Here is a 27,500-nt window from a genome sequence, read left to right on the forward strand (position 1 = left end):
TACCTTAAACGTAATACAGACATAAACGATGTAAAACAAACAAACAAACAAACAAACAAACAAAAAAACAAGACCGATAGACATTAGTCGCGTGCTCTCGTGTAATGAATGAATGTGTGAATGTAGGATTGACATGAAATTCTTAAAGATAAACTAAAATGATCGAAAAATGGGCTGAAATGACTTAAATAAATAAATAAAAAGTAAATGACTTAGAATGACTTTAATGAACTTAAGGATGAATTGAATGACCTTAAGAATGACTTGAATGCTTAGAAAATAACTGGAATCCTTTAAAAACAACTTGAATGATCTGGAGAATGACTTGAATGGCTTTGAGACTGACTGGTTGTAAAGTGGGTGATTATTTTACATTAAATTAATACAGAAAAGTGATCCCTCACTTTATATCACAATAAGTACAGCATGTAGTAAGAACAGATGGTGTTTATTTGCTCCCCCACTGAGCAAATTAGGCACAAGGCCGTTTTTAATGTGAGGTAAAAACCAGCTCCCCTAAAAGTAGGCAAAAAGGGGGCACTCTGGTTACCAAAAATAATAATTGTCCCAGTATAGAGGGTTTCCCCTCCATTGACTGGTACAAATTATCTTAAGTGCAGTATCTGCGGAACAGATACTACACTTTGATCTTGGCCAAAAGGCCAAGAAAAGAATATTTATTTGCTCCCCCACCGAGCAAATTAGGCACAAGGTCGATTTTTAATGTGAGGAGTGAAGGGGAAAGATTGTATTTATTCGCTTCCCCACTGAGCAAATTAGGCACAAGGCCGTTTTTAATGTGGAGAGAGAGGGAGGGGGGAAGGAAAAGGGGACCAGCTCCCGATGGGTGGGAAATGGGAGCTGGATACTGACAATTGGTATGAAGGGTTGCCCCTACATTGACCAAGGTCTTATATGTGGGGTTTCCCCCACATATGGTCTTTGCTTGCAGTATCTGCCGGAAAAGATACTACACTTTGATCCCAGCCCGAAGGCTAAGAAAACCTTAAAAAGCTAAGAACAGCATCTATTAACAACAGACATTTGATCTTAACTAAAAAGGCCAAGTATGGAAGTGTTTCGGACAAACCGACCGACGGACCGACGGACCGACGGAGTGACTTATAGAGTCGCTTGCACGCGACTAAAAAGCAGGCTGTATTAACAATTGTTTACTTGACTAATTTAAACACGAAAAAACAAAACAAAACAAAAAACAAAACAAAAGAACAATTGGGACGCTGAAAACGTATAAGTACGGTCAACCACTTATAATTCAGTAACTGTAATTTTTTTTTCAAAAATAATCAATTATAATAAACAGAACGACTCATAGAAATCTATCTATATTCTTTTTTCATTTTAATATACTTTCATAGAAATGTTTCTGTTATGTCAAAAAAATAAACTCATAGAAATCTATCTATATTCTTTTTTCATTTTAATATACTTTCATAAAAATGTTTTTTTTTTACGTCACAAGTGTCATGCGCATGCATGAATTCCATAGCTAAAAAAATACTGACCCAACGGGTCACGGGTAGTCTAGTATATATATATATATATATATATATATATATATATATATATATATATATATATATATATACGAGAATAAAATTAAAAAAAAAAATGAAATATTTTAATTTTCAAATGAGAAGGCGGGGTGATCACATTATTCTCCCGAGCACCATTTAAGCTACTCCACCAAACGAATTGAAATTTGAGGAACAGTTATTAATTGATGTCTATTATCTGTTATCAAAATTGCAAAAAAAAAAAAGAAAAAAAATAGATATCTTAATTTTTACGCAACTAAATTAATGGAAATATTACTCATGCTATGTCTAGTATCTGTATTCCAAGTTCTGTAATGATCAGGCTCAGAAATAAATCGTGTACAGTGGCGTTAAAAAAGAAAGTCCGCACCTGTAATTTTTTTTCCAAAATCGCAAATTTAAGCTAAATTTAATGTAACTGTTTAAGCAACCTATACCTCATTTGATTTGCCTTTCATTCCTCTATAATTTTACTTGTTCATATTTGACTTTTAATTGAAGTATCTTCGTGTTCACGTCAACTTAAAAAAAATTAACTTTGAATCGAGAAGGCAAAAAGAAACTCCGCAGCAACAAATGAACTTAAAACCAGCTTAAAATATCCACCTCTGAATCACCAGAGCATCTCTAATCGTAATAGTTGTTGTTTCAGGTTATACAATGTAACATTTCGTCCATATGCCTCGACTTTCTCTTAGTGATCGTCAAGAGCTCATTAATCTCCATCTTTCTGGTTTATCCAATCGAGAAATCGGCCGCAGATTGAAATGTGATGAGAAACCGGCACGAATAACTGCAAAAGCACCAAAAAACACCGGCAGTGTTCGTGATGCCCCTAAATCTGGTTGTCCTAGAGTTACTTCTTACAGGGACAACAATGTTATCAAGATCTGCAGCCTCAAAAACAGATTTGAAACGGTTCCCCAAATCCAACAAGAGTGCAAAATGATTTCTGTAAAGAACAGAAAGCGCCGTCTGGACTTCGTCAGATGCAATGAAGATCATTACTCTTCATATTGGTCGAAAGTGAATTTAGCGACGAAAGCAAGTTCAATAGGCTAGGCAGTGATGGTAGGCAATACGTTCGTCAATGGAAGGACGAAGAATTTAAACCTGGGTGCAAAGTTTCAATGCTGCAAGATGGTGGAGGTTCAGTTTTGGTGTGGGGCGTTATTAGTGTCAATAGTCGAGGGCCTATAGTTCGCTTGAAAGGTCCAAGTAATTAATATGTTGACTGAATATTTTCTACCCTACTTTGGTTGGAATTTGGATGATAATCCTATCTTCGTGCAGGTTAATGCTCCCATTCACAGAGCTAGCAATGTCAAGAGGTTCCTGGAAGAGCATGATATTCTGTGTTTGGATCGGCCTGCACAATCTCCAGACCTCAATCTTATCGAAAACGTATGGCATTACATCAAGCAACAGCTATGCAATGATAAAATTTCAAATCTGAAAGAACTTTGGACAAACATTACAGAGTAATGGAATGCCTTTTCACCGGAGTATTGACGCAGACGAATTTAAGGAATGCCCAAAAGATTGCAGGCTGTCAAATTTCAGAAAGACTATTCTACTAAGTATTAACTAGCTTATTGTATTCCTGTTGTATTTGTGTTGCATTAATATTCTAAAGTTATATTTAAATAACAATTTTCCATTGTACGTAGTTTCTTTTTGCCTTCTCGATTTGAAGTTAATTTTATAGATTGACGTGAACACAAAGGTACTTCAATTAAAAGTCAAATATAAACAGGTAAAATTATAGAGAAATAAAAAGAGAATAAAATGACGTATATGTTGTTTAAACAGTTACATTCAATTTAGTTTAACTTTGCGGTTTTTGAAAAAATGACAAGTGCGGACTTTCTTTTTGGCGCCACTGTATATATATCTTCTATAACATAAAGCTGAATGTCTCTGTGTGTGTATGTGTGTGTGCCTGCTCACGAATAGGCTCCTATATGGTTGACTATTTAAAAAAAAATTGATTACATATAATAATAGAAGATGTATCGAAACACAGGAATGGGTATGTTTGATCTGGCAGAACGGTGGTTCATTAAAATTGTGGGGTCTGCATTCGCGCCTGGTCCACAAAGTATGGAAAGAAAAATTTAAAAAAAAAAAAACGTTTACAGGTGTTTTTGATATAGATGTACATAAAATACTTTGATAAGTATGTTTTAACTTAAATAGGGATGGTATAATAAAATTGTGAGGTCTGCGTTCGCGCCTGACCTCCGTAGAATGGAAATAGGCACAAACTTTAATAAAGACTTTTCATATCTATCTGCGTAAGTATACTTTGATAATTATGTTTCAGTTTGAAGAAATATGGTATAATAAAATTATGGGGTGTTTGTTCGCGCCTGACCTCCATAGAATGGAAATATGTCAGAAAGTTTAACAAGGTTTTTTAATATAGACCCACATAATATTGTGATTAGTGTTTCAGTGTGAACAGGTATGGTGCAATAAATTATGGGGTTTATCTATATTATTTTTACTTTCATCATATGTTGCTTTGGTTTTGATACCACCAAATTCAACCCAAATTTACAACCCTTCCTTTTCATAACCTATCATACTTTCATAAATCAGAGTCCATTTTCTGTAGGCTGTTTTTGAACCCAGTCAATGACGGGTACTTTTGCTAGTAATATATATATATATATATATATATATATATATATATATATATATATATATATATATATATATATATACCGAAAAAGAATTTGTAATTGGTAAAATATATTTTGCATTGTGTTATGTATGCCTTGGATGTAGGCAACCTTCACTTCCCTTATTATGAACCTCTATCCGTCTAATAATGCTATAATTGCCTTGATATGACTCTCACACGATTTTTTCTAGCTAAACTCTATTTATTTCTCTGTGACTTATAATTTTTTTATTTGCCGTATAAAAGTTGGTTATCTTCACTTTAGTCGTCATTCTATGTTTCAGTTTTCTATATGGTACCCAACTCTTGTGCGGACGAAGAAACTTTATTTTCATAAGGACGTGTATCGTCACAGAAACGATCGTACACAGCTTTTTTGTTATGTGAAATTTTGTTTTGCGTCTACGTGATTGATAGTTTCCCAAATCATAATACCTGATACCTGTTACATATAAATTCAAAATTTAACGGTTTAACCTTTTACCACCAGAATTTTTTTTATGCAGTAAATAAATTTTAGAATCATGAAACCCACACGTGACTGAAGTTAGCGTGCAACTGACGCACGAACATAAACAAAACCCCTCATTCAGTTATTGAACCCTGCATAGATCTGCACTTTGAAGACGGTTGGGTTGACAAACCATAAGAGTAAGAAATATCGTTTTTGTTTTAAAGGCGATTTAAAAGTACAATTTGGCGGTAAAGGTTTAAAAGATGAGACATTTCAGGATTTTTGAAAATGAATATATTTATTTATTAAAATTAAATACAAATCATCAAAATTTAGAATACACCATATACATAATTCATCAAAATTTAGAATACACCATATACATAATTCATCAAAATTTAGAATAAACTATATATATATAATTCATTGGTGATTGTATTTCTTTCATTGACAATCTTCCAAAGCTCATTATTGAGTGAAAAATATCTTCAACTTTTTAATAAAACGAACAAAGTTAAATTATTTAAACAATAAAGGTTTAATAGAACAATATACTGTTTTTTTTTAATGAAGGCATAGAAGAAGAAATCAGAATGTTTATAAACGAAAGGTGTATATAATAAAGATATATATATATATACTTGTTTATTGTTATATAAACATGTTCACATCCCGCTGCTACAAATAGCCACTTGTTTCAATCAAACAACAGATATCATCAGGCAGCGACTTGACTATTCAAAAGTTCAATGAATAATCTTATTATCAGGTTATTCATTGAACTTTTGAATAGTCAAGTCGCTGCCTGATGATATCTGTTGTTTGATTGAAACAAGTGGCTATTTGTAGCAGCGGGATGTGAACATGTTTATATAACAATAAACAAGTATTATCAGCTCTTTTTATTGAGCACTATCTAACAACCTCGTTGAATTCATTAGTCCATTACTTTTGAATATAAAAAACCCCGAGTATATATATATATATATATATATATATATATATATATATATATATATATATATATATATATATAACTACTTAATTTACTCACATAAAATTAATATACGAAAATATAGATTTATGCGTAAACTTCAATTTACTTCAAAAGTGCTCAGTACGTATACACACACACACACACACACACACACACACACACACACACACACACACACACACACACATATATATAATAGCATGGGTGCTCGGCGTTGCCCGGATATTTGGAGGTGTATGTTGAGCAAAAAGAAAAAAAAAGCGGTAAATTTTTAAAAACTTTGACCCCTATTATGACCCTTAGAATTGTTTTGGGCTCAAATCAAGTTATTAAGTTAGATCCATGTCCAAGGAACCTATATCTAAAATTCAAGTGTGTAGACCCAAAATTGTCAGAGGAGTTTGGTAGGTCAAATGGTTGAACTTTGATCCCTTAATGGCAAAATTTCTGCCCGAAAACCGATCATATCGATTTTCCCAAATCTCAGTACTCTGTATATCAACTTTCGAGTCTGTAGACTAAAAATTGACAGAGTTATTGCATAGGGAAATGTACACACACAGACACACACACAGACAGACGCTTTCACTTTTGTACATATATTAGCATGGGTGCCCGGCGTTGCCCGGGTGTTTTGAGGTGTATGCTGGGCAAAAAACAAACAAAAACGGTCAATTTTTTAAACTTTGACCTCTATTATGACCCCTTAAAAGTTATTGTTTAGGGCTCAAATCAAGTTATTAAGTTAGATACATGTCCAAGGAAGCTATATCTAAAATTCAAGTGTTTAGACCAAAAATTGTAGGAGGAGTTTGGTAGAGTTCTCCAAGGTCAAATCATTTAACTTTGACCCCTTAATTGCAAAATTTCTGCCCGAAAACCAGTCACATCGATTTTCCCAAATCTCAGTACCCTGTATATCAAATTTCAAGTATGTAAGCTTAAAATTGGCAGAGTTATTGCGTAGGGAAATGTACACACACAGACACACAGACACTTTCACATATATATATATATATATATATATATATATATATATATATATATATATATATATATATATATAACGTAATCTATATAAGTAACTCGGATATAAGAGATCCAAACATAAGAAAACGGATATAAGAGAGATTTTCTCTGATCCCAACTTAGAGCTTGTGTTAAAGTACAGTGTAACCCGGATATAAGAAACCCTGATATAAGAGAGATGGAGGGTCCCGAAGAAGTATCTTATATCCGGGTTACACTGTATATATATATATATATTGTGTGTGTATGTGTGTGTGTGTGTGTGTGTGTGTGTGTGTGTGTGTGTGTGTGTGTATTCTTCTTTGTTGAACGTGCCATGCTGGGAGTAATGCCTGGTAAGCCTTCAGATGTTGCTAAAATCTGTGACAAGATACGTTTGTTTAAAACCAACAGTAACCGTAACTGCTTGTTGTTGAATGGGTTGGCCTATTCAGTCGAGTCATGTATGCTTATTTGTGAGAATTTTCTTTACTTTGTCTTAATTTGTGATTGGTTATGATTAGGCTATGACAGCAGCATATTCTTATCGAGTATATATGCGACGCAGTTAATCAACCGAGAACCACATCAATCTATAGAAAAGTATATAAGATACCAACGGATACAAACTAGAGAGTAAAAAAAATGGAAAGAATATGCTGTTGTCTTAGCCATTATAATGACGATATTTATATAAATAAATATAGTACACACGCACACACACGCATATATATATATATATATATATATATATATATATATATGTATATATATATACATATATATATATATATATATATATATATATATATAGAGAGAGAGAGAGAGAGAGCAAGAGAGAAATAGAAATGTGTGATGACTAGAGGTATGACAACAGCATATTCTTATTATTTTGACTCTCGAGTATATATCCGACACAGTTGGGCACAGTTAATTAACCGAGAACCACATCACTCTATATAAAAGCATATAAGATATGAGTGTTAAAACAATGGAAAAGAATATGCTGTTGTGCTAGTCCTAGTTATGATGTATGCGGCAGATTTTCGCGTTTATTGGGGCAAATAAATACAGTTCGTTGGTTTAAACTGTTAAAAAAATATAAGATAAAATGTGTTAAGACTCAAGGTGCACCGATTAATCGGCAGATAATCAATAACCGGCCTTATCAGGCACTATTGATTAATCAAGGTTTTAAATATCCGATACAGTGTGAAGCGTCGATCGCACGTACGTGTGTCCAAAAAATAGAAAATCAATAGTTAAAACGTATAGCTGATATTGGAATTCAAAATTCAAATTTCAACGTTTTAAAAGACCAGCCAAATTCAATATTTTTAAAAAAAATAAAAATATTTACTTGTTAAAATTAAATTCGAGTTTAGGACCCATAAAGATCTGTATGTAAAATTATTTATCATAATAATTATAAAATAATAATTAAATACCTACAAACACTAGAGTTTCATCCTTTCGGGATATATATATATATATATATATATATATATATATATATATATATATATATATATATATATATATATATATGAGCAAACAGTTAATAAAATATGTTAAAAAATACTTTGAAATGAGTTAAACACATATTTAATCTGAAAAGGAAACACTAGATAAATGGATAGTCCTTAATCCGCGGAGTTTCGAAGAAATACTTTCCTTCTCATCAGAGGGTAGGAATTAGCAAAATGCAGGATCAGATTTTGCTAATTCCTACCCTCTGATGAGAAGGAAAGTATTTCTTCGAAACTCCGCGGATTATGGACTATCCATTTATCTAGTGTTTCCTTTTCGAATTAAATATGTTTTTAACTCATTTCAACGTGTTTTTTAACATATTTTATTAACTGTTTGCTCATATTATAAGCTCTATTTCCTATTTGGTTTTATCGAGCTTTTATATCTGGCTGAGATAAGTTTATAAATATTAATTCTTTAATATTTATAATATACTTTAATTTTACCATCTTGGATCATTTGGTAAATTTAATTGTAATTTTTATTTTATATATATATATATATATATATATATATATATATATATATATATATATATATATATATATATATATATATATAAATATATATATGCATATGTATATATATATTTATATATATATACACATATGTATATATATATTTATATATATATATATACATATGTATATATATATATATATATATATATATATATATATATATATATAACATTTAAAGATAAATGCTTAAATTTTAACGATATTTCTCGCGGTTAATGGTTGCCAAATTGATTTGGTCCTTGCTAACGGAGTCAGAGATAACTTCGTTGCCGGGTTCGAATCTCTCGACCGATGTTAATCGTGACACCCTGTACTGACGATTTCCGAAAGAATGAAACACTAGTGTCTGTAAGTATTTAATAATTATTATAGTAAATGATTATGTCAGCCCCTTTAACAAACTCGTTTCTTATCGTTGCGCACTTTACAGTTGAAATAAGGTCGGTCAATTTAGCTCGCATGTACAGTTGCCTCATATCATATACTCATTAAATGACTCTGACAGACGTTAAAAACATTTAAAAATAAATGTTTAAATTTCAACAATATTTTTCGCGGTTCATCGTGACACCCTGCATTGATGATTTCCAAAAGGCTGAAACACTGAATGTCTGTAGGTATTTAATAATTATTAGAGTAAATAATATATATATATATATATATATATATATATATATATATATATTTATGCACACATATTTGTATATTCCTATTTATTGCCTGTTGTTGACATCAAAAGCTGCAATCCCCCCCCCCAAAAAAAAACACCGAATGTCTGTAGGTATTTAATAATTATTATAGTATATATATATATATATATATATATATATATATATATATATATATATATATATATATATATATATATGCACACATAGTTGTATATACCATCGTTCTTATTTATTGTCTGTTGTTGACATCAAAAGCTGCAATTCAAAAAATGCGTTTGTGCGAATTTTTGAACGTATTCCCTCGAGCGTATGATCCTAAAAATATAAACGCACTCATTCTAGAAAGAATGTATTGATTTTAGACAGTTTCGAAAACCTTACATTCTATCCGCGTACATATCTACGTATATATATTTTTCTTTCATAACTGTACGTACAGAAATCTATTTATCCAAATAAGAAACATATGGCTATAGAAATACAATCGGGTTCTAGTTTAAATTTTAGTTCACCATTGACAATTGATACGTAAACACACACACACAGACACACACACCCACACCCACACGCACGCACGCACACACACACACACACACACACACACACACACACACACACAATATTTTTATATTATTTATTCAAACTTTTGTTATCGTCTTGGATGACATTCTCTAGGTGCATCTTATCAAACGAGGTGAATCTTTCTTTTCTGAATTTTTGGGATGAGGATTGTATTCGTATTATTAAAATTCTTCGGACTACTGTTCTCAACTTGAGTGTCACTTTCACGTTTCGATCGAAATAACTTCTTACCTTCTTACGGTGTGCCTTGCAGAGGGAAATCTTTCTGTCGAATTCTGGAATCTGCACCGTGTTTCCAACGGAACCTTTTATTTCATCCACGTGGGTAGCATGTTCTCGTTCCGTCAGCCATGTTTGGACAGAATTCTAAGTAATTTGAAATTGTATTTTTGAGTGTCGCCCGTGGTGAGGATTGAACCTTCAACCGCCAGAAAAGTGTAACTTACAACTGTAATACTAAGTACTTTATGCACTACGCTACGCGTCTTTGCGTAAGTAGTTTGAAGAATTCAAATAATATGGGGAATCTTTCTGTCGATTTGGGGATTCTGTACGGAACTTTTTATGGAACCCTTTATTTAATCCACAGGAGTAATTCGTTCTTGTTCTGTTAACCATGTGTTATCTATAATATAAATCTGATCTATCTGTTTAAATTTTAAGTATGTATGTATGTATGTATGTATGTATGTATATCTCGCAAAAACTTTCGACCTTTCCTGACAAGATCGGTATCATTTTGAAGCTCGACATCTCGGACGGCAAATATCGAAAAATTGACCAAAAACATTAATTCCTTCACCCTAAACTCAGCCAATTTGTACAATTCGTTTTTTTTTCGCTGACATTTTAGCAAGTCAACGTCACCGATGGATTGACTTCAGTTAATTTCAAAGCTGTTGACTTCCGGTCGCGTCATAGCGACATCGACTTAAACATCAAATTTTATTTCACTTTTTTTTCCGCCTTCGCGGCACGGGTTCGAGCCTGCCTGCCTACTACCACTTTTCTTTTTGTTCAACACACACCTCCAAACACCCGGGCAACGCCAGGCACCCAAGCTAGTGTCATATACGAAGGGAATTGTCTGTTCCTATCTGCTTATCTATTTACTTATTTCTTTTATTTACGGGCCTTATGTATCAAGCCGTGACCGTCTAGAAATGTCTCTTCGTGTGTGGATGTATAAATTACATATAACACGAATACATAACATGACGTCATACCTGGCTCTGCTTGACTGTGGAGGACTCTTCATCGATTATCTTGGGAGTTGATTCTGCTAACCGAAGACAAAGGCATGCCAAACGAACACAAGATGAGGATTGTTTTTTTTTTTATAAATACATTTTTTATTCCACTCCACAGGTATTATCTCAGAAGACTGGAGTGGACCAAAGATCTTGGCATGCAGACAAACCGTCGCCCCCTTTTAAGAGATTTGATCTACCATGTTGTCGCTTGCGTGTCTTAGAACCAACTTAACTAAAATTAAGTAAATTTCACCAAACCGGAAGATTTGACACGTCAAATCCGGTCCCGTCCACTTAGCTTCCGGTGAAAGTTGTGATAGGTCATAGAGTTTGATTTATGTCAAATCATAACACCCTGACTTTTCATTGCACTTGCAAAGTTCACTAACTTTACTGTTTTTCACGATTGTTTTTCTTTAGCCACACACACACACACACACACACACACACACACACACACACACACACACACACACACACACACACACACACATATATATACATATATATCTTCTATAATATAAAGCTGAACGTCTGTGTGTGTGTCTATGTGTGTGTGTGGTCATGAATAGGCTCCTATATAGTTGACTATTTAAAACAAACTGATTACATATAATGATAGAAGATGTATCGAGGATCAGGAATGGGTATGTTTGATTTGGCAGAACGGTGGTTCATAAAAATTGTGGGATCTGCATTCGCACCTGGCTCCCAATATATGGAAACAAAAAATGAAAAAAAAAAAAAAATGTTTACAAGGGTTTTTTATATAGATGCACATAAGAATACTTTGATAAGTATGTTCGAACACATGTTTGTTGTTCCTTTGTTATTTATTTTTTCTAAAATCCGATTGCTGCATCGGAAAGGCCAGTTAAAAATACATAATATACTTTGTTATTTTCTTTAATTTAATCCCTTTTTTAGAATTTATTAGACAAAATTTAACTTTTATTTTACCGTGCCAATAAATATGATCATCACTGTATATATATATATATATATATATATATATATATATATATATATATATATATATATATATATATATATATATATATATATTACTAGCAAGCTACCTGGCATTTCCTGGTCATAAGAACTCTTGAATATGAACTTTCAATTTAAGAAGACTTCTTATTTATTATTTATAAAACTCATTCTCTATTAATGATAAGATTGTTTCAAATATAGTAATGATTTAAAACGTTTTAAAAATGTGACTTGGGTGCCATCAGCTAAAATCGAAATCAAAACATGCAGCTCTCATGTGTTATTCGTTACCATCTGAGCCAAATCCATATGCATATCAAAACTTGATGAGTTACCGTAGTAAAACGTATAATTTATATTACCAGATGGGCGACCATTTTGAAAGGCTAGGCATCTGGTACTGGCCAGGATCATCGTTGTTTAACTTTGGGTTAAGGCGAGAACCTGTGTGTCTACGTGATTGTGTCGTATATGTATGTATATGTATATATATGTGTATGTATATATATGTATGCATATATAAGTGCATATACGTATACATATGTATGTATATATATGTATATATATGTATGTATATATAAATATGTATGTATATATGTATCTATGTGTATATATGCATATATATGTGTATAGATATATCTGCATATGTACGTGTATATATATGGATATGTATTTTTATGTATGTATATATATATATATATATATATATATATATATATATTATTGAAAGTAATAGACCAAAGTCTAAAAGAGCAAAGGAGTATCGTTTCCGAAACGATCGTACAAATTAATCTAAATTTGTTATGTTTTCCTCTCTGAAAACTCTTTCACCCTTTCTCCTAGTATATATATGTATGTATATATATATATACATATATATAATATATATGTATATATATAATATATATGTATATATACATATATAATATATATATGTATATATACAAACATATATATAATATATATGTATATATACACACATATATATAATATATATGTATATAAATACATATATATAATATATATACATATATATATAATATATATACATATATATATAATATATATATACATATATATAATATATATATACATATATATAGAATATATATACATATATATACAATATATATACATATATAAACACACACACACACACACACACACACACATATATATATATATATATATATATATATATATATATATATTAAACGAAACCAAATTAACTATATTATTCTAGATTTTCACAGCTGTCCAAATATCTCATGTGCCCTCTTGGGAAAATTAATTGTCTTCCACTTGTGTTACATATCTGCTTTCTCACTATTTACTAATCAATAGCCGACAGAACTTCTTGTTCGGAGAACAATGGGATTTCTGCTTGACCTTGGACGAATAGCTGACATTTTTAAGATGATAAAAAATTTAAATTGTTGTCTGAAATAATATGACTTGCCTTTTCCTGATGAAGTTCCAATTCCGTTCTTACTTCCAGATAAAATTTTTATTAACTGTTGGAAGTTTTTATTATATAAGAATTTATGATCTAAATATTAATTTATTTGTCCAACGTCTATGTCACAAAAAAGCCTTATCATTGCAAACAAAATTTAATGAGAAATGAACTAACCTTTATAGTCACTCTTTATCAGTTTAAAATCATGAAAACCATTTCCTATCGAAAAATTCTCAAAACAAAAAAACATGGCTTCCTGTTTACGGTTTCAAATTGGCTATTTTATTTTATAATTAAAAAAGTCATATTATGAGGCGACTGTAAGTTTTTTGTATTATATATATTTTTATTCAAAAAGTAATGTGCTAGTGAACTTCTTTATAATTTTTATTAAAAATTATTCAGATAAAAACAAAACATTGCGTTGTGTGTTGATTTTTCATTGAAAAAAAAATGTCAATTTTTAAAATAATTTTTTTTTTAGCATTAAAAGGTTTAAAAAGAAGGTACCAAAAATGTTTTAAATTCGTTGTTATTTGTTTTATTTAATCTTTTCATCCATTTTATTTATAATGTGTTTTAAAAATCTTCAACTACCGAGGAATTCTCACGGGTTCTGCTAGTTTATTTTATTTGAATTAGTCGGACAACTTTTAAAATTTTGTGCGATCTTTTTCAGAACGTTTCAGCCGATGTAACCTCAAACATTCTACAGGTGCATTTAAAAATTTTCACATGAACCCACAGCGCAAAAACGCTGATATATATCTTTTAATTTGCCATTCATCCTAAGTGAGTCTTCTGGAGGTTTTAGGTTCAATCCTCACTACAGGCAATACTAATAAGAATATAAAAAAATCATTTAACAATTATACCTGGTCATAGCTGACAGAACGGGGACAATTCATCCATCGTATATTAAGTAAAGGGCTCAGTTAAAAATTTTGTATAGCTTCCTGAACGTTTCAGTCGATGTAACCTCCAACCCTTTTTAGGTAGATCTAGAACTGTACACATAGACCTCTGGAGCAATGTATAAAGGCGTTGTTTTTTTTTTAATTTGGCATAAGTTCTAACTGTCATTCTTATGGTGTTTTAGGTTCAATCCCTACTATAAGCGATAATAACAAAAGAGAGAAAAAGACAATAATTATACTCGCTTATGGCTGACAGAATGACAACAATCTATCCCGTGGATTAAATAATTGACTAAGTTTGAAAGTTCGGATGGGTCTAGAGTTCGGCATGATGATTTCTTGACTGGTACAGATGCACCTGAAAAGGTCGGGGGTTACATCGACCGAAACGCTTGTGGAGAAGACAACGAAAATGAGGATAGTAGTCCTAAAAGATGAATTTTCAACGACGAATATTTAAGTAAGAATGCATTGTTTATCAATGCATTCTTACTTAAATATTCGTCGTTGAAAATTTATTTTCATATGGAACAAATAATGACAGTGAAGTGCGTTTATTGAAATAGAAAAGCATGTATTAAATGGGTTCTTAAAAGTATGTCTTAAATGGGGTCTTAAAAGCATGTCTTAAATGGGCTCCTAAAAGCATGTCTTAAATAGGGTCTTAAAATTTCCCGTTAACTTTTAAATAATTAACTTTCAAATAATTGTTTACTTTCTTGCTCGAGAGATACCTTCAAGTATGTTCTCACGATAATATAAATATGCTATCTACAACAATAATTTGAAAGGTTCTAATATGCCGTCATGTAAACTACTAAAAGTCACAAAGTTCAGACTGTCCTGGTCGCCGTTGCTTTGGATGTATATTTAACACTTTGGACTTTTTAACTGAGCCATTTACTTAATCCACGATGGATAAATTGTGCCCGTTCTGTCAGCCATGACCTAATTAGGCAATAATTAGCCCAAACGACAAAAGACGATTGACAATTATTTGATAACCTATTATTAGAAGGCCGAAATATCAGCCGTGTCGCTTTTTTTTTTAGCTATGTTGCTAGGGCCGAGACATCGGCGGTGAAGAGTGGGAAAGGTTAAAATTTAGAAAAAAAACAACAAATTACTTGGAGTAAAAATGGCAAATATGTTTTTTTTTGCAAAACATTTTTACCTTTATTAAAAACAAAGAAACGAACGAACAAACTAAAATGCCTTATATGGCTCTTAAAATCTTTCATTTCCAAAGTTCTCCATCATTAATTTTGAAATAATTTTTAATGTCCTTTCTCAATGAATTGCTTCGTGTATGCTGTAACCAATAATGTAAATACACTATATACATCAATAATTTTTAATGTTCTTTCTAAAGAGATTGCTTCTAGTATGCTGTAACCAATAATGTAAATACACTATATGCATCAATAATTTTTAATGTTCTTTCTCAAGTGATTGTTCGAGTATGCTTTAACCAATAATGTAAATACACTATATACATCAATAATTTTAATGTTATTTCTCAAGAGATTGCTTCGAGTATGCTGTAACCAATAATGTAAATACACTATATACATCAATAATTTTTAATGTTCTTTCTCAAGAGATTGCTTTGAGTATGCTGAAACAAATAATGTAAATACACTATATACATCAATAATTTTTAATGTTCTTTCTCAAGAGATTGCTTCGAGTATGCTGAAACCAATAATGTAAACACACTATATACATCAATAATTTTGAATGTTCTTTCTCAAGAGATTGCTTCCAGTATGGTGTAACCAGTAATTGAAACACACTATATACATCAATAATTTTTAATGTTCTTTCTAAAGAGATTGCTTCGATTATGCTAACCAATAATGTAAATACACTATATACATCAATAATTTTGAGTGTTCTTTCTCAAAAAAATTGCTTCGAGTATGGTGTAACCAGTAATTGAAACACACTATATGCATCAATAATTTTTAATGTTCTTTCTAAAGAGATTGCTTCGATTATGCTAACCAATAATATAAATACACTATAAACATCAATAATGTTTAATGTTATTTCTCAAAAGATTGCTTCAAGTATGCTGTAACCAATAATGTACATACACAATATCCATCAATAATGTTTAATGTTCTTTCTCAACAAGACACTATATACATCAATAATTTTTAATCTGTCCAAACATGTATTACTAAAAATCAACATTACGTTTGAAACACCCTGAAAGAAGCTGAAGTAAATTTATATCTCCCCTTAACTACCTATATCTGATTAATTAAAAAATTAAACACCTATTTTAATTATTTGCGTCCTATATTAAGTACTAGCGGGGGGTACCCGGCGTTGCACGGCGTTTTAGAGGCCTGTAAGTGAAGTAATAATCCTAAATCCCGAAAAAGTGTCTTTTGGGGGTGGGGGGCTCGAATAATCATTGAAGCGAAAGCGCAAAAAAACAAAAAAACAAAAAACAAAAACAAAACAAAAAAAAAACGTGATGAATCAACCCAAAAGGGAATTAGGTCAAATATCAATTCCGCAGTGAAGTTTGTTTTGGTTTAGTTTCAGTAGTCACGCATCACACTCGATTTCTAAATGAATTTTTTGTTTTCTCGAATTCCAAATGAATTTATTTGTTTTAATTTTAATTTAAGTGTAATGCAAGCGAAATAACGGTATCGTTGCGGTGTAATAATAAATATAAAAGAATGAATTCTTTGTGTAAAAATAAATGTTGAGTTGAAAGCACTAATAAAGAAAGGTCATAGTTAGATTTCACGGTTAGAGTCGGTAAAACCGGAAGTAAGAAGCGGTTAGTCCCGCAGGTTGCGTTTTACGCTAACTAAAAAAAGCAAGAATTAAGAAATAGTAAATGAAATTCATTGCTATATCATACTTCGAGTATATATTAAGTTGAGTTTACGAAATATCGCAAGTAAGAATTGTTAAATATTATTACCAGGAACAAAAACATTGAAAATAAATTAAATCTACACTTGTTAGATATTTATTACCTAAGTTATCATCTACAGAAATCATAAATTTATGTAAAATACAGTTTTTATTTTAGTTATTCATTGAATGAGTCTCATTGCAGTTTCTATTTTCATCGATTGAGCTCTCGGGCGCTGCCATTGTATTCCATAAGCGATCACGAAAATCTACAATTTCTTGGTTCTGTAGCTTCTTTATGATTATATCTCTTCGGGGTGACATTGCTTGCAAAGCATAGTTGTCACTAAAGTAAGGACTTTTTTCTAGAAATTTTATAACCTTTTCCATAGACTTTTCTGCATCATCCCATGATATTGCTTCACCAGAGTGTCTTTGTTATTTACATTAGGGTAAGGGAATTTTCATCACTATTACTGCCTTCAGGATATTGATCAGTAGTTTCCTCATCTTGTTGCACCCACATTTCAACATCATTTGCATTAAGTGATTTAAGAACAGCGTGGTTGGTCGGTAACCGTTTGGTTTCAAGAATTTTTTCTAGACCAGATATATTCTCTGATTCTTTCAGTTCAGAAAACTTTGGCACTGGGCATAATTTACCCCATGCTTTTATTAATGTACTTGCTCGAACTTGATTCCATGCACTTGCGAGAGAAAATATGGCATCTTTGGTAGTAAAATGGCGCTGAAAATCGCTTATACTTACGGTACTATTTATCATATTCATCATGAAATCATTTCTGTAACAACATTTTAACTTCCAAATAATCCCTTGATTCATAGGTTAGATGAGAGAAGACACATTAGGTGGTAAGTAACACACAAAAATATTCCCGCAAGATGACACTAGTTCTGGTTCAGGAGGATGTGCTCTACAATTGTCCAACAGAAGCAAGCACTTTGAATCAGGTTTACCTCATTCAAGAAAACGCCCCTGGACAACTGGCACAAATTCTTGCAAAAACCATTCTTTAAACAACTGTTGATTCATCCATCCATTTCGTGAAGAATAATAGGATACTGGCAAAGGCGAAACTCCTTTCAATGCTCGGGGACACTTTGATTTGCCGATGACAAGAAGCTTAAGTTTATGAGTTCCAGAAGCATTAGCGCATACCATCACTGTTAGTTTTTCTTTATTTAATTTGAGTCCTTTTATTTTCTGCTCCTCGGATCCGGCTAATGTTTTTGTAGGTAAGCACTTCCAATTTACGCCACTTTTATCAGCGTTGTAAACATCCTCTGGTGTTAAACCATAATCGGCAATTATCGTCTTGAATTTGTCACAATAATTGGATGCTGCGTGTGTATCAGCAGACCGTTGTTCGCCTGACATTGTTAATTGTCTTATACCATGTCTACTCTTAAAACTCCTAAGCAGCCATCACTGAATTTCATATCTTCTGCGATATTCAACTCTTCCTTAAGAGATTTTGCTTTAGCAATTAACATGGGTGCAGATATTGCTACACCTTCATTCCGTTTTGCTACAAACCACGCATGCAATATTCGATCGAATTCAACTTGCTTTGGTCTGCGAAGAGTCCTTCTTTTGACATGTATTTTATTTGAATAGAAAGGAGCAGCCTTCAATATTTCCTCCTTTTTCTTTTTGATGTAAAGCAGTGTACTTCTTCCAATCTTATAATCTCTCAATATAACGCTATTTTCAACTCCAGCATCTAATTTTTCTATAATTTTACTTTTTTCGAGTAAAGTCAGTGTCACTTGTTTTCTGTTAGAGTTGCAAGCCATTGTTACACTATTTTAAATATAGCAATCTCAAAAAAAAAAAAAAATTACAGTTAGTGTAAATTAATTATCAATAGCTAATCTACATTAATTGCATAGTACCAATATTAACATTTCTGCACAATATCTGACTAAACCATGTAAACATATTTACTGCAACTCCGCATCAAATATGCTAATACAATTTCAATGCCGAGACAGTTCAAGTTTAGAGAAAGTCCAGGTTTAGAAGAAGTCCAAATGAGAGGAAGTCCAAATGAGAGGAAGTTCAACTTTAGAGGAAGTTCAAATTAAAGGAGTTTTACTGTATTTCTCGTGTTTTGAGATGTATGTTGTTTTCAACTGGCAAGGAGACCCGGCGTTGCCCATGATTGAATGTTTCACCCTCCTATATTTTTATTTTCATCCAAATCGAGGAAATCGTCAATTTTTCAATCAAATCTATTGATCGCCTGCTCTAGTTGAGGACTCTACGCGATGCACCGAAAGAAAGCTTCACATGCCTTCACACAGTGACTGGATCCATAATACACTGCAGTTTACATTGCCCTGAAGAGAACCTATTTTTATATAAAATGGCTTGAATTAAAGTTTAAAATGCAAAAGACAAGTATCATGCTTCAAGTCTGCTCTAAACAAAAACATTCATTTCGAACGCGTGTTTTCGTGTTGTGAGATATGTGTTATTTTCAACTAGCAGGGAGACCTGACGTTGCCCGTAATTGACTAAGGGTCAACACATGTTTCACCATATTTTATCGTTATCGAAATCGGTGAAATTCAAGTAAAATATTCAAGATTAGAACAATAGTCGGATTAATCTAAATAATAACGAACAATAATTCTTCGACAATAATTCAGAATTGTAATTACTGAAACTGTATTAAAATCTTATTGTGTATTATTCCTACACCCTTGCTAGCATAAAGATAAATGCACAATCTTATATATAATAAAAGAGGCGCAATTTTCCCCCTCTGGACCAAAATACCATAGGTTTACACCAACAGTTGGCACATCAAAATTTATTATGTTTACGCTATTGGCCATTACTTTATATAACTATAGAACTTCATTAAAGACACATTATTTCATGATATCAAAATATTACATTTATTCATCATTATCATAACCTACAGAGGAAGTAGCTCAAATTTTACCCCCTATTCGATAAGACCTCTTACAACCTCATTCTACACCGCGTGCATTTATACTTTTTTTTTACTTTCCTACGTCTACTCCATCATTAACTGACTAGTATTGAATAAAATAACATCAAAACACAAAAACAGGTATTCATTCCTCCGCATCCCCCTTTCAATAATCCTTTTCCTCCCCAATCTACAATCCCCGCACCTCTGCATCTCCTTCACTCCTAACCTAATTCTCTCCCTCTCCACCCTCTTCATTGCTGCCACCCTAAACTTACTTCTCTCCTTCCCTACACCCCCCCACCTTTTACTTCGCTGTTTCCCCTCCCCTCTTGCTGCTCCCCTTTTTTCTCTACCTCTTTTCATTGCCTCTAATCCGGTCGGATGTTGAACTGGTGAATTCGCCCGGCGTCGGTACTCTGCGCTCGCCTTTGTCTCGAAGAATGCCATGTTTGTTTGCTGGCTTGATCAGCGAGTGCTCTTCACCTTTTTTTTTTAATATTATTCGGAGGTAGGAAAGGCGCCTGAAATTACAGGTTGAACGAATCTACGGTCGATAAATAACATGCAAGCGAGCGAGCAACTGCTGAAAACTTGTCAGCAGACCTCCCCCCAAACTTTTTTTTATTTTCAAAACAAACGCACTTGCGCGATTAGGTCGACCGAAAAGTTTCTCTCCCGTTTTGGGATATATTGTTTAATAGAGTGTTCATTTTAGATTTTGCTGTTTTTATTATTAGGTCTCGAATATAGATTTGAAATAGCTGAAACAAAAACGCATAGGAAAAGCCTTGTAAGGCATTAGCGTCTGTTTCAATTCTGCACACATTTATTTATATACAGGGTGCGTCAGAATTCAGGATTCCTTTCTTTCTATTAGTAATTTATTTATCTATTTTTATCGTTAGTGTGTTTGTTTTGTTTTGAAATCATATGATCTGAAAAAAAAAAAAAAAAAAAAAAAAAAAACGCAAAGCGGAGAAAGTACAAACCAGACTTTAATATGTATATAAATATGACGAACAAGTGAGTCATGCATTCTAACATACTAGGTACCGGCAAAATGAATGCCGATGCTGAAAATGTATAAACATTTTGACTCCTCCTTTTACTTAAAAATCCACCAAAAATCAGGAAATTAACCAATTTTAATGAAATTTTCAGTATTTATTAAGTAATGATCGCGGAATATAATGAAAACATTATTTTTATTTTAATCCGAGTGAAAATGTATTATTTTTTATAACAAAAAAAAAAAACACCTTTACAAAAGTTATGAGTTTCTGTAGTAAAAAAATGCAAGAATTTATTTCGGCTTTTTTTTTAATAAAATAAATGTATCGTAAATTATAACAATTAAAAAAAGAATTAATTTTTACAGGAACATAAGAAAAAAAGCACCTAAAGTGCATATTAACGAAATCGATATAACTCGAAGAAAAATTAATTTCTCGAACTACTGATACTATCATTGAATTAAGCATCGGTTATTTAATATTTTCCCGCAAAAAAAAAAAAAAAATTAATTGCAAAAATTATTTATTATTTTTTTTTCGGTTACGTTTTTAACGTAATTTTTATATGTAAGATTCTAATATTTGTATTGTACGCAAGAACGTATAATCATCAATGTAAGATAATTTTCATATAATCTCGGAAAATAAAGTAAAAAAAATAAATTGAAGAACAGGAACATACAAAAATAATTAAATTAAAAAAATGGAAACAATCATACAAACGTTCCATGTCGGTAAGTATGGAGGCACATTCTTGAAAATATAAGGAAAAAAATGCTCGATATGCCGGAACATTGTTAAATAATAATGACATTATGTCATTAATGTGCTTCCGTACTTCTTTGAATTTCGCCGCCATGCTACCATGGCCACATTTTTGGATAATTATTACCTTTTTTTAGCAAAAGTTAAGTACATTTATTGTATTAATTCATTATTTCAAGACTTTAACTTAATACTAAACTTGGAAATAATTCCAGAAAACTTATATTTCTCTTGCCAGAAAAATGTCAACACGATCTTTGCCATAATGAATTTTTACGTGACATGTACGATTTTTCAGATTTGAGATAAAATTATTCCATATATTTTTTTTTATTTCACACGCTATTTTTTCTTTGAGAAATTAACTTTAAGCTGTAATCTTTTAAACATAATCAAAAAATAACCGAAATTTTTAAAAATATTATGATTAGCCGGCGTTGAAAACCAGGTCTCATACTTAAGCAGCCATTAGAATTGCTCGTACCTATAACATACCATATATACACATGATGAGAATATATATATATATATATATATATATATATATATATATATATATATGAGATGAGATGAGATGAGAATAAATTTTATTGACGCTAAGAACGTACACAGATCGGTTTAAATACATTTGTTAAGCGACGTTCAACTGCAGTGATCACGTGTTCCTATCTTTTTTTTTTAGAAACATGAATTTAGCAACGTTATGAGTTTTACAGTTCTGAATTTTTTGAATGAGGATTAATTATTCGTATTATTTCGAACTATTGTTCTACTCTTGTTATTTGCACGTTTCCGTCGGGCTCCACAAGGTCACATGGCGTAGTAAATAGCGTACGTGTGAAATTCCGTCGTAAAAGTTTCATTTCTGGAGATTGAAGGTTCGATCGTCAATGCGGGAGACCCAAAAATACAATTGCGAATTACTTACCCAGTCATGGCTGACAGAACGAGAGCATGCTACTCCCGTGGATTAAATAAAGGCTTCCGTTCGAAATTCCATGCAATTCTCTATCTATATAAAAGCCAAGTACGTCCAAGGATGGAGTACTGCTGCCACATCTGGGCAGGAGCTGCTAAAAACAGCTTATCCTGCCTTGACAGAGTACAAAATAGACTTCGTGGCTTAGTGGGGGATGCCCTTTTCTCTACCCTGCAGCCTCTCTCCTACAGAAGAGACGTTGCGAGCCTATCCTTGTTTTATCGTTATTTCCATGGCAGGTGCTCGTCTGAACTCCAATCTCTGGTCCCCCCTCGTCAATCTTTCACGAAAAACACCCGTCTAGCCGAATCCACAGTGAAAAATTTTCCCTACTCTTTATCTGTGCCTAAATCAAAACGTGGATTCCATGAACAAAGCTTCTTTCTTAGAACTGCACGCCTGTGGAACTCTATCCGTCTGCCTGCTTCCCACCTGACTACAACTTGGATGTCTTCAAGTCCAACGTTCACAAATTCCTAATGAACCGCCCCCTTAAGTAAACAATTCATCAAATCTCCACACTAACGTAATGTACTTGCAATAACCCTTATCCCTGAGTGGCTTCCGGGCTTTGATAAGTGGTGACCACTGTGTAAAAAAAAAAAAAAAAAGATACGCCTGAAGACCGAAACGTTTTGTAAATAACGCTCAAGATCAGAACAGTAGTCCGAAGAATCCTCCGAACAATCCGAATGTTTCAGACTTTTAGAATGCATTTTATGAATTTATTATCTTATTTGTTAAATACTTCAAAGCCCCGTTTGTTTAGCGTTATAAAACGTCATCACGCAAAATGCACACGAATAAAATAAAAAGAAATAAATATTGTGGACTGTATTTTCAGAATATTATCGACTAGTTCTGTTCATTCACTGTCATCTCGCAAAGTTCGGTTTTAAATAATAATTATAACACAAAAATGTTTTTGTAATCACGAAACAAAAACTTTCTCAATTATAATATTATAGATACATAAACAGTAACATTTTTTGGAATTTCGATTCAAATTTATTGTTCATTTAATTCTGACCGTAAAAAAAGGTAATTTATGTGTCTGGCAAAGTTCTTAGATATGTTTTGTACAGAAATTTATCCGATAAGTATCGCAATCGAAAAAATCCGATCCTAGAAAAAATTATTTTCTCATAGATAAAAAAGAAGAATTTTTAAAAGGAAATTTTTTATGCGTTACACTGGCAAGGAAGATAATAAAATTTTAGCAAATTATGTATTCTTAAAAAAAACAAACAAAACAAAACAAAAAACAAACATAATTATTGACGTCTAGAGGTATAGCAGAATGGTATAGCATTCGACTACGAATTGAATTATCCCGTGTTCAAACCCGGGTGTCCCTCGCCATTTTATTTTAATTTTTTCTTAATGAGCTCAGTTTACGATAAAAGAAGAGATACCATTTAAAATCGCCGCAAATCATTTCTTTGTTTGCATATTTCAAAACTAAACATTAATCAGAGGTGACTTATCTAGAGCATTCAAGCCCAAATATCAGCTGACGTGATTTTGTAAACAAACACAGACAGAATTTGATGGACGAAATTATCATTATTATTATTTTTTATTTACCCTTCTCTCATTGGTCCCTCTCCTTCTCCGACCCGAACCTGCTGGACTACTTCGTTTAGTTATAAGTCGAAAGCATCACCAACATGACCTCTCACAACAACAAAGCTAGCTTGATCGCCGCCATTCTCCGAGTATTCGCCGAGCTTCCGTTAGCGCTTGTAGAAAAGGCATGCTCCCAGTTGCAGATCCGTATCGAGACGGTGATTGAGGCTGAAGGCGGCTACATTTAATAGATATCAGCTGTACTGCATAATCAAGTTACCTGAATTGATTTTTTAAAGCTGGAGTGCTGTTTAAAAAAAAAAAAATTTTAGGGCGACACTTTTATCGTTCCACCTTGTAACCGTCATTTTATACAGAAATTTAATCAGTTAACCTTAGCGTTTTTCTTCGTCGACAGTTTAATAAATAGGCCCAGCACAACCGAAAATTTCCAACTACTTGCAGTGGGAGTGGCACCAAAGCCAACAGAGTTTGTGCCATTTCTGAAATAGCCTTTTCTATGTTGATTGCGGTTTGATGCTGGTCTTGTGCAATTCTAGGTAGCCAATTCTCCCAGTATTTGCTTTCTCTTTTTGAGGTGTTAGTTTACTGCTAATCGTCTGAGGCGAGGAATGCCGACGAGGTTGTTCATGCATTTTATTTTTCAGGTCAGACTGCTCCTCCTCGGAGGTGCTAATATTTTAATCCCATTTTCCGACTCTTGTGTCACATTTCTCACCGTGTCACCAGTCCGAGAAATGAGCCCAACTCAATCGGAAGTCGGCAAAATATATAGTTCGCTATGATCAAGCCAATAAAATAATGATGGAGTTTCAAATAGAATTTAAAAACGTTTTATAAAAGTCTCTGGAATTCCTTCCCTGTTTCCTGTTTCCCTGACTGTAATGACATGCAAAAATGTAAATATAATGTGGGCAGACATCTCGCTACTCAACTCCCCACATTTCTCTCTTAGATATGATTAAAAATTTCTCTTCCTTGCTTTCTTTCTTTCTTTATCTTTCCATCGCATCCCTATTCATCCCTCTCTTTGTCTTTCTCTCACCTATCTCTTATTCTTTTTACCATGTTTACCTCTTTCTCTCTCCTTCAGATGTCCCCGTTTTCTCTCCCTTCCCCTCTTTCTCGCTCATTCTTTTCTTTCTCTTTTCCTCTCACCCCATCTTCTCTCTCTCTCTCTCTCTCTCTTTGTATTCCTTTCTTTGCAACCACTCCATTTTTGCTCTTTATTTCTCTTTTTTCCCTCACCTCTCTCTCTCTCTCTCTTTCTTTATCTCTCATTATCTCTCCTTCTTATCTCTCTATCAGTCTCCTCTTTCTCTTTTACTCTTTCCGATTTCGCTCTCTCTCTCTCTCTCTCTCGCCTTTTATCTTTCACTATTTCTACTACATCCCGCTTTCTCTTTGTTGTTCTATACTAAAGTCGAATTGGTTTTTAAAGTCCCGCAGTTTTTAGCAAGTTGCCCAATCCTGTATTGAATGACTATTTCTTTATTTCTCCAATATGGAGGCAAAGTCTTTAGCTTCCTTTGAATTACGCAGTTTATTTTATAAACACGTGGTTGAAAAACGCGCGAGAAAAAAAAATGCGAAAAACCTTGACGTTATTTACTTGCATCCTTCAATTATTCCGTTTCTCCGCCATTCGACGAGCAGCAAAGTAGGTTAAAGTTTGCCTATTGATTCGTTCGATCTCATCGATTCTTAAATGCTCACATACTTGATCTTAAAGATAAGAAAACCAACAACGTCTCTCATATGGGGGAAACAGATAAGAGAACACGATATATATATATATATATATATATATATATATATATATATATATATATATATATATGATTGCTTAATTTAATCACATAAATTAATATATGAAGATATGCTTTTATGCGTAAATTTTCAGTATTTACTTCAACAGTGCTCAATACATAGGTACTTGGTAGTAAGTTATGAAAATACATATGACAATTAAGCTACACAGAATCTTCCACGTTTCATAAGCCTGACGAATTCACACGAGAATGAAACGCGGAATATTGTGTGGCTTAATTGCCGTATATATTTTCATAATCCTCTCTCTATATATATACGTATATATACATTTATCGTATTTATATATATGCATATACGTGTATATATAAGTATGCATATGCACACATATACAAGCGTATATATGCATATACGTGTATATGTATATAGATGCATATATATGCACATATATATGCATATACGTATATATACATATATCGTATTTATGTATATGCATATATGTATGTATAAATAAGTGCATATATACATAAATATATATACATATATATATGTGTGTGTGTGTGTATGTGTGTGTGCATGTGTGTGTGTGTGTATGGACAGAACAATTTTGATATTAACGGCTCGCGTTCCTTTTTTAGGGAGGGTAATTTGATGAGAGATAAAAATTCAGGGAAGAAGCCTTTGAAAGCATCTTGAATTTATTATCAAGATAAAACTGAATGCTTTGAAAATGGACAGTACTCATTGCTTGCATAAATTTTTTTTTTTTCCAAACGTTTTCGGAACACACACATCTTATTGGACCTGAAACCTGCTTTGTGAGATAGCGAAAGATAGTCTTTTCATATCATTTACGAAAGCATCAAAGGCTAATACACTTTCCTAATATGAAAAA

General features: G+C 32.4%; 1 protein-coding gene and 1 pseudogene across 4 annotated transcripts in view; one reads left to right on the top strand and one right to left on the bottom strand.

The window, feature by feature from the left end:
• Window positions 1–27,500, top strand: part of LOC145261151 (uncharacterized) — a 1,211,790-nt gene that overhangs the window by 29,001 nt on the left and 1,155,289 nt on the right. The gene's annotated exons all lie outside the window — the stretch shown is intronic.
• On the bottom strand, window positions 529–674 carry LOC145261349 (U2 spliceosomal RNA; annotated as a pseudogene).

Source organism: Euprymna scolopes, chromosome 37 (assembly GCF_053919585.1).
Source record: "Euprymna scolopes isolate OS-2025 chromosome 37, ASM5391958v1, whole genome shotgun sequence".
Taxonomy (NCBI): Eukaryota; Metazoa; Mollusca; class Cephalopoda; order Sepiida; family Sepiolidae; genus Euprymna; species Euprymna scolopes.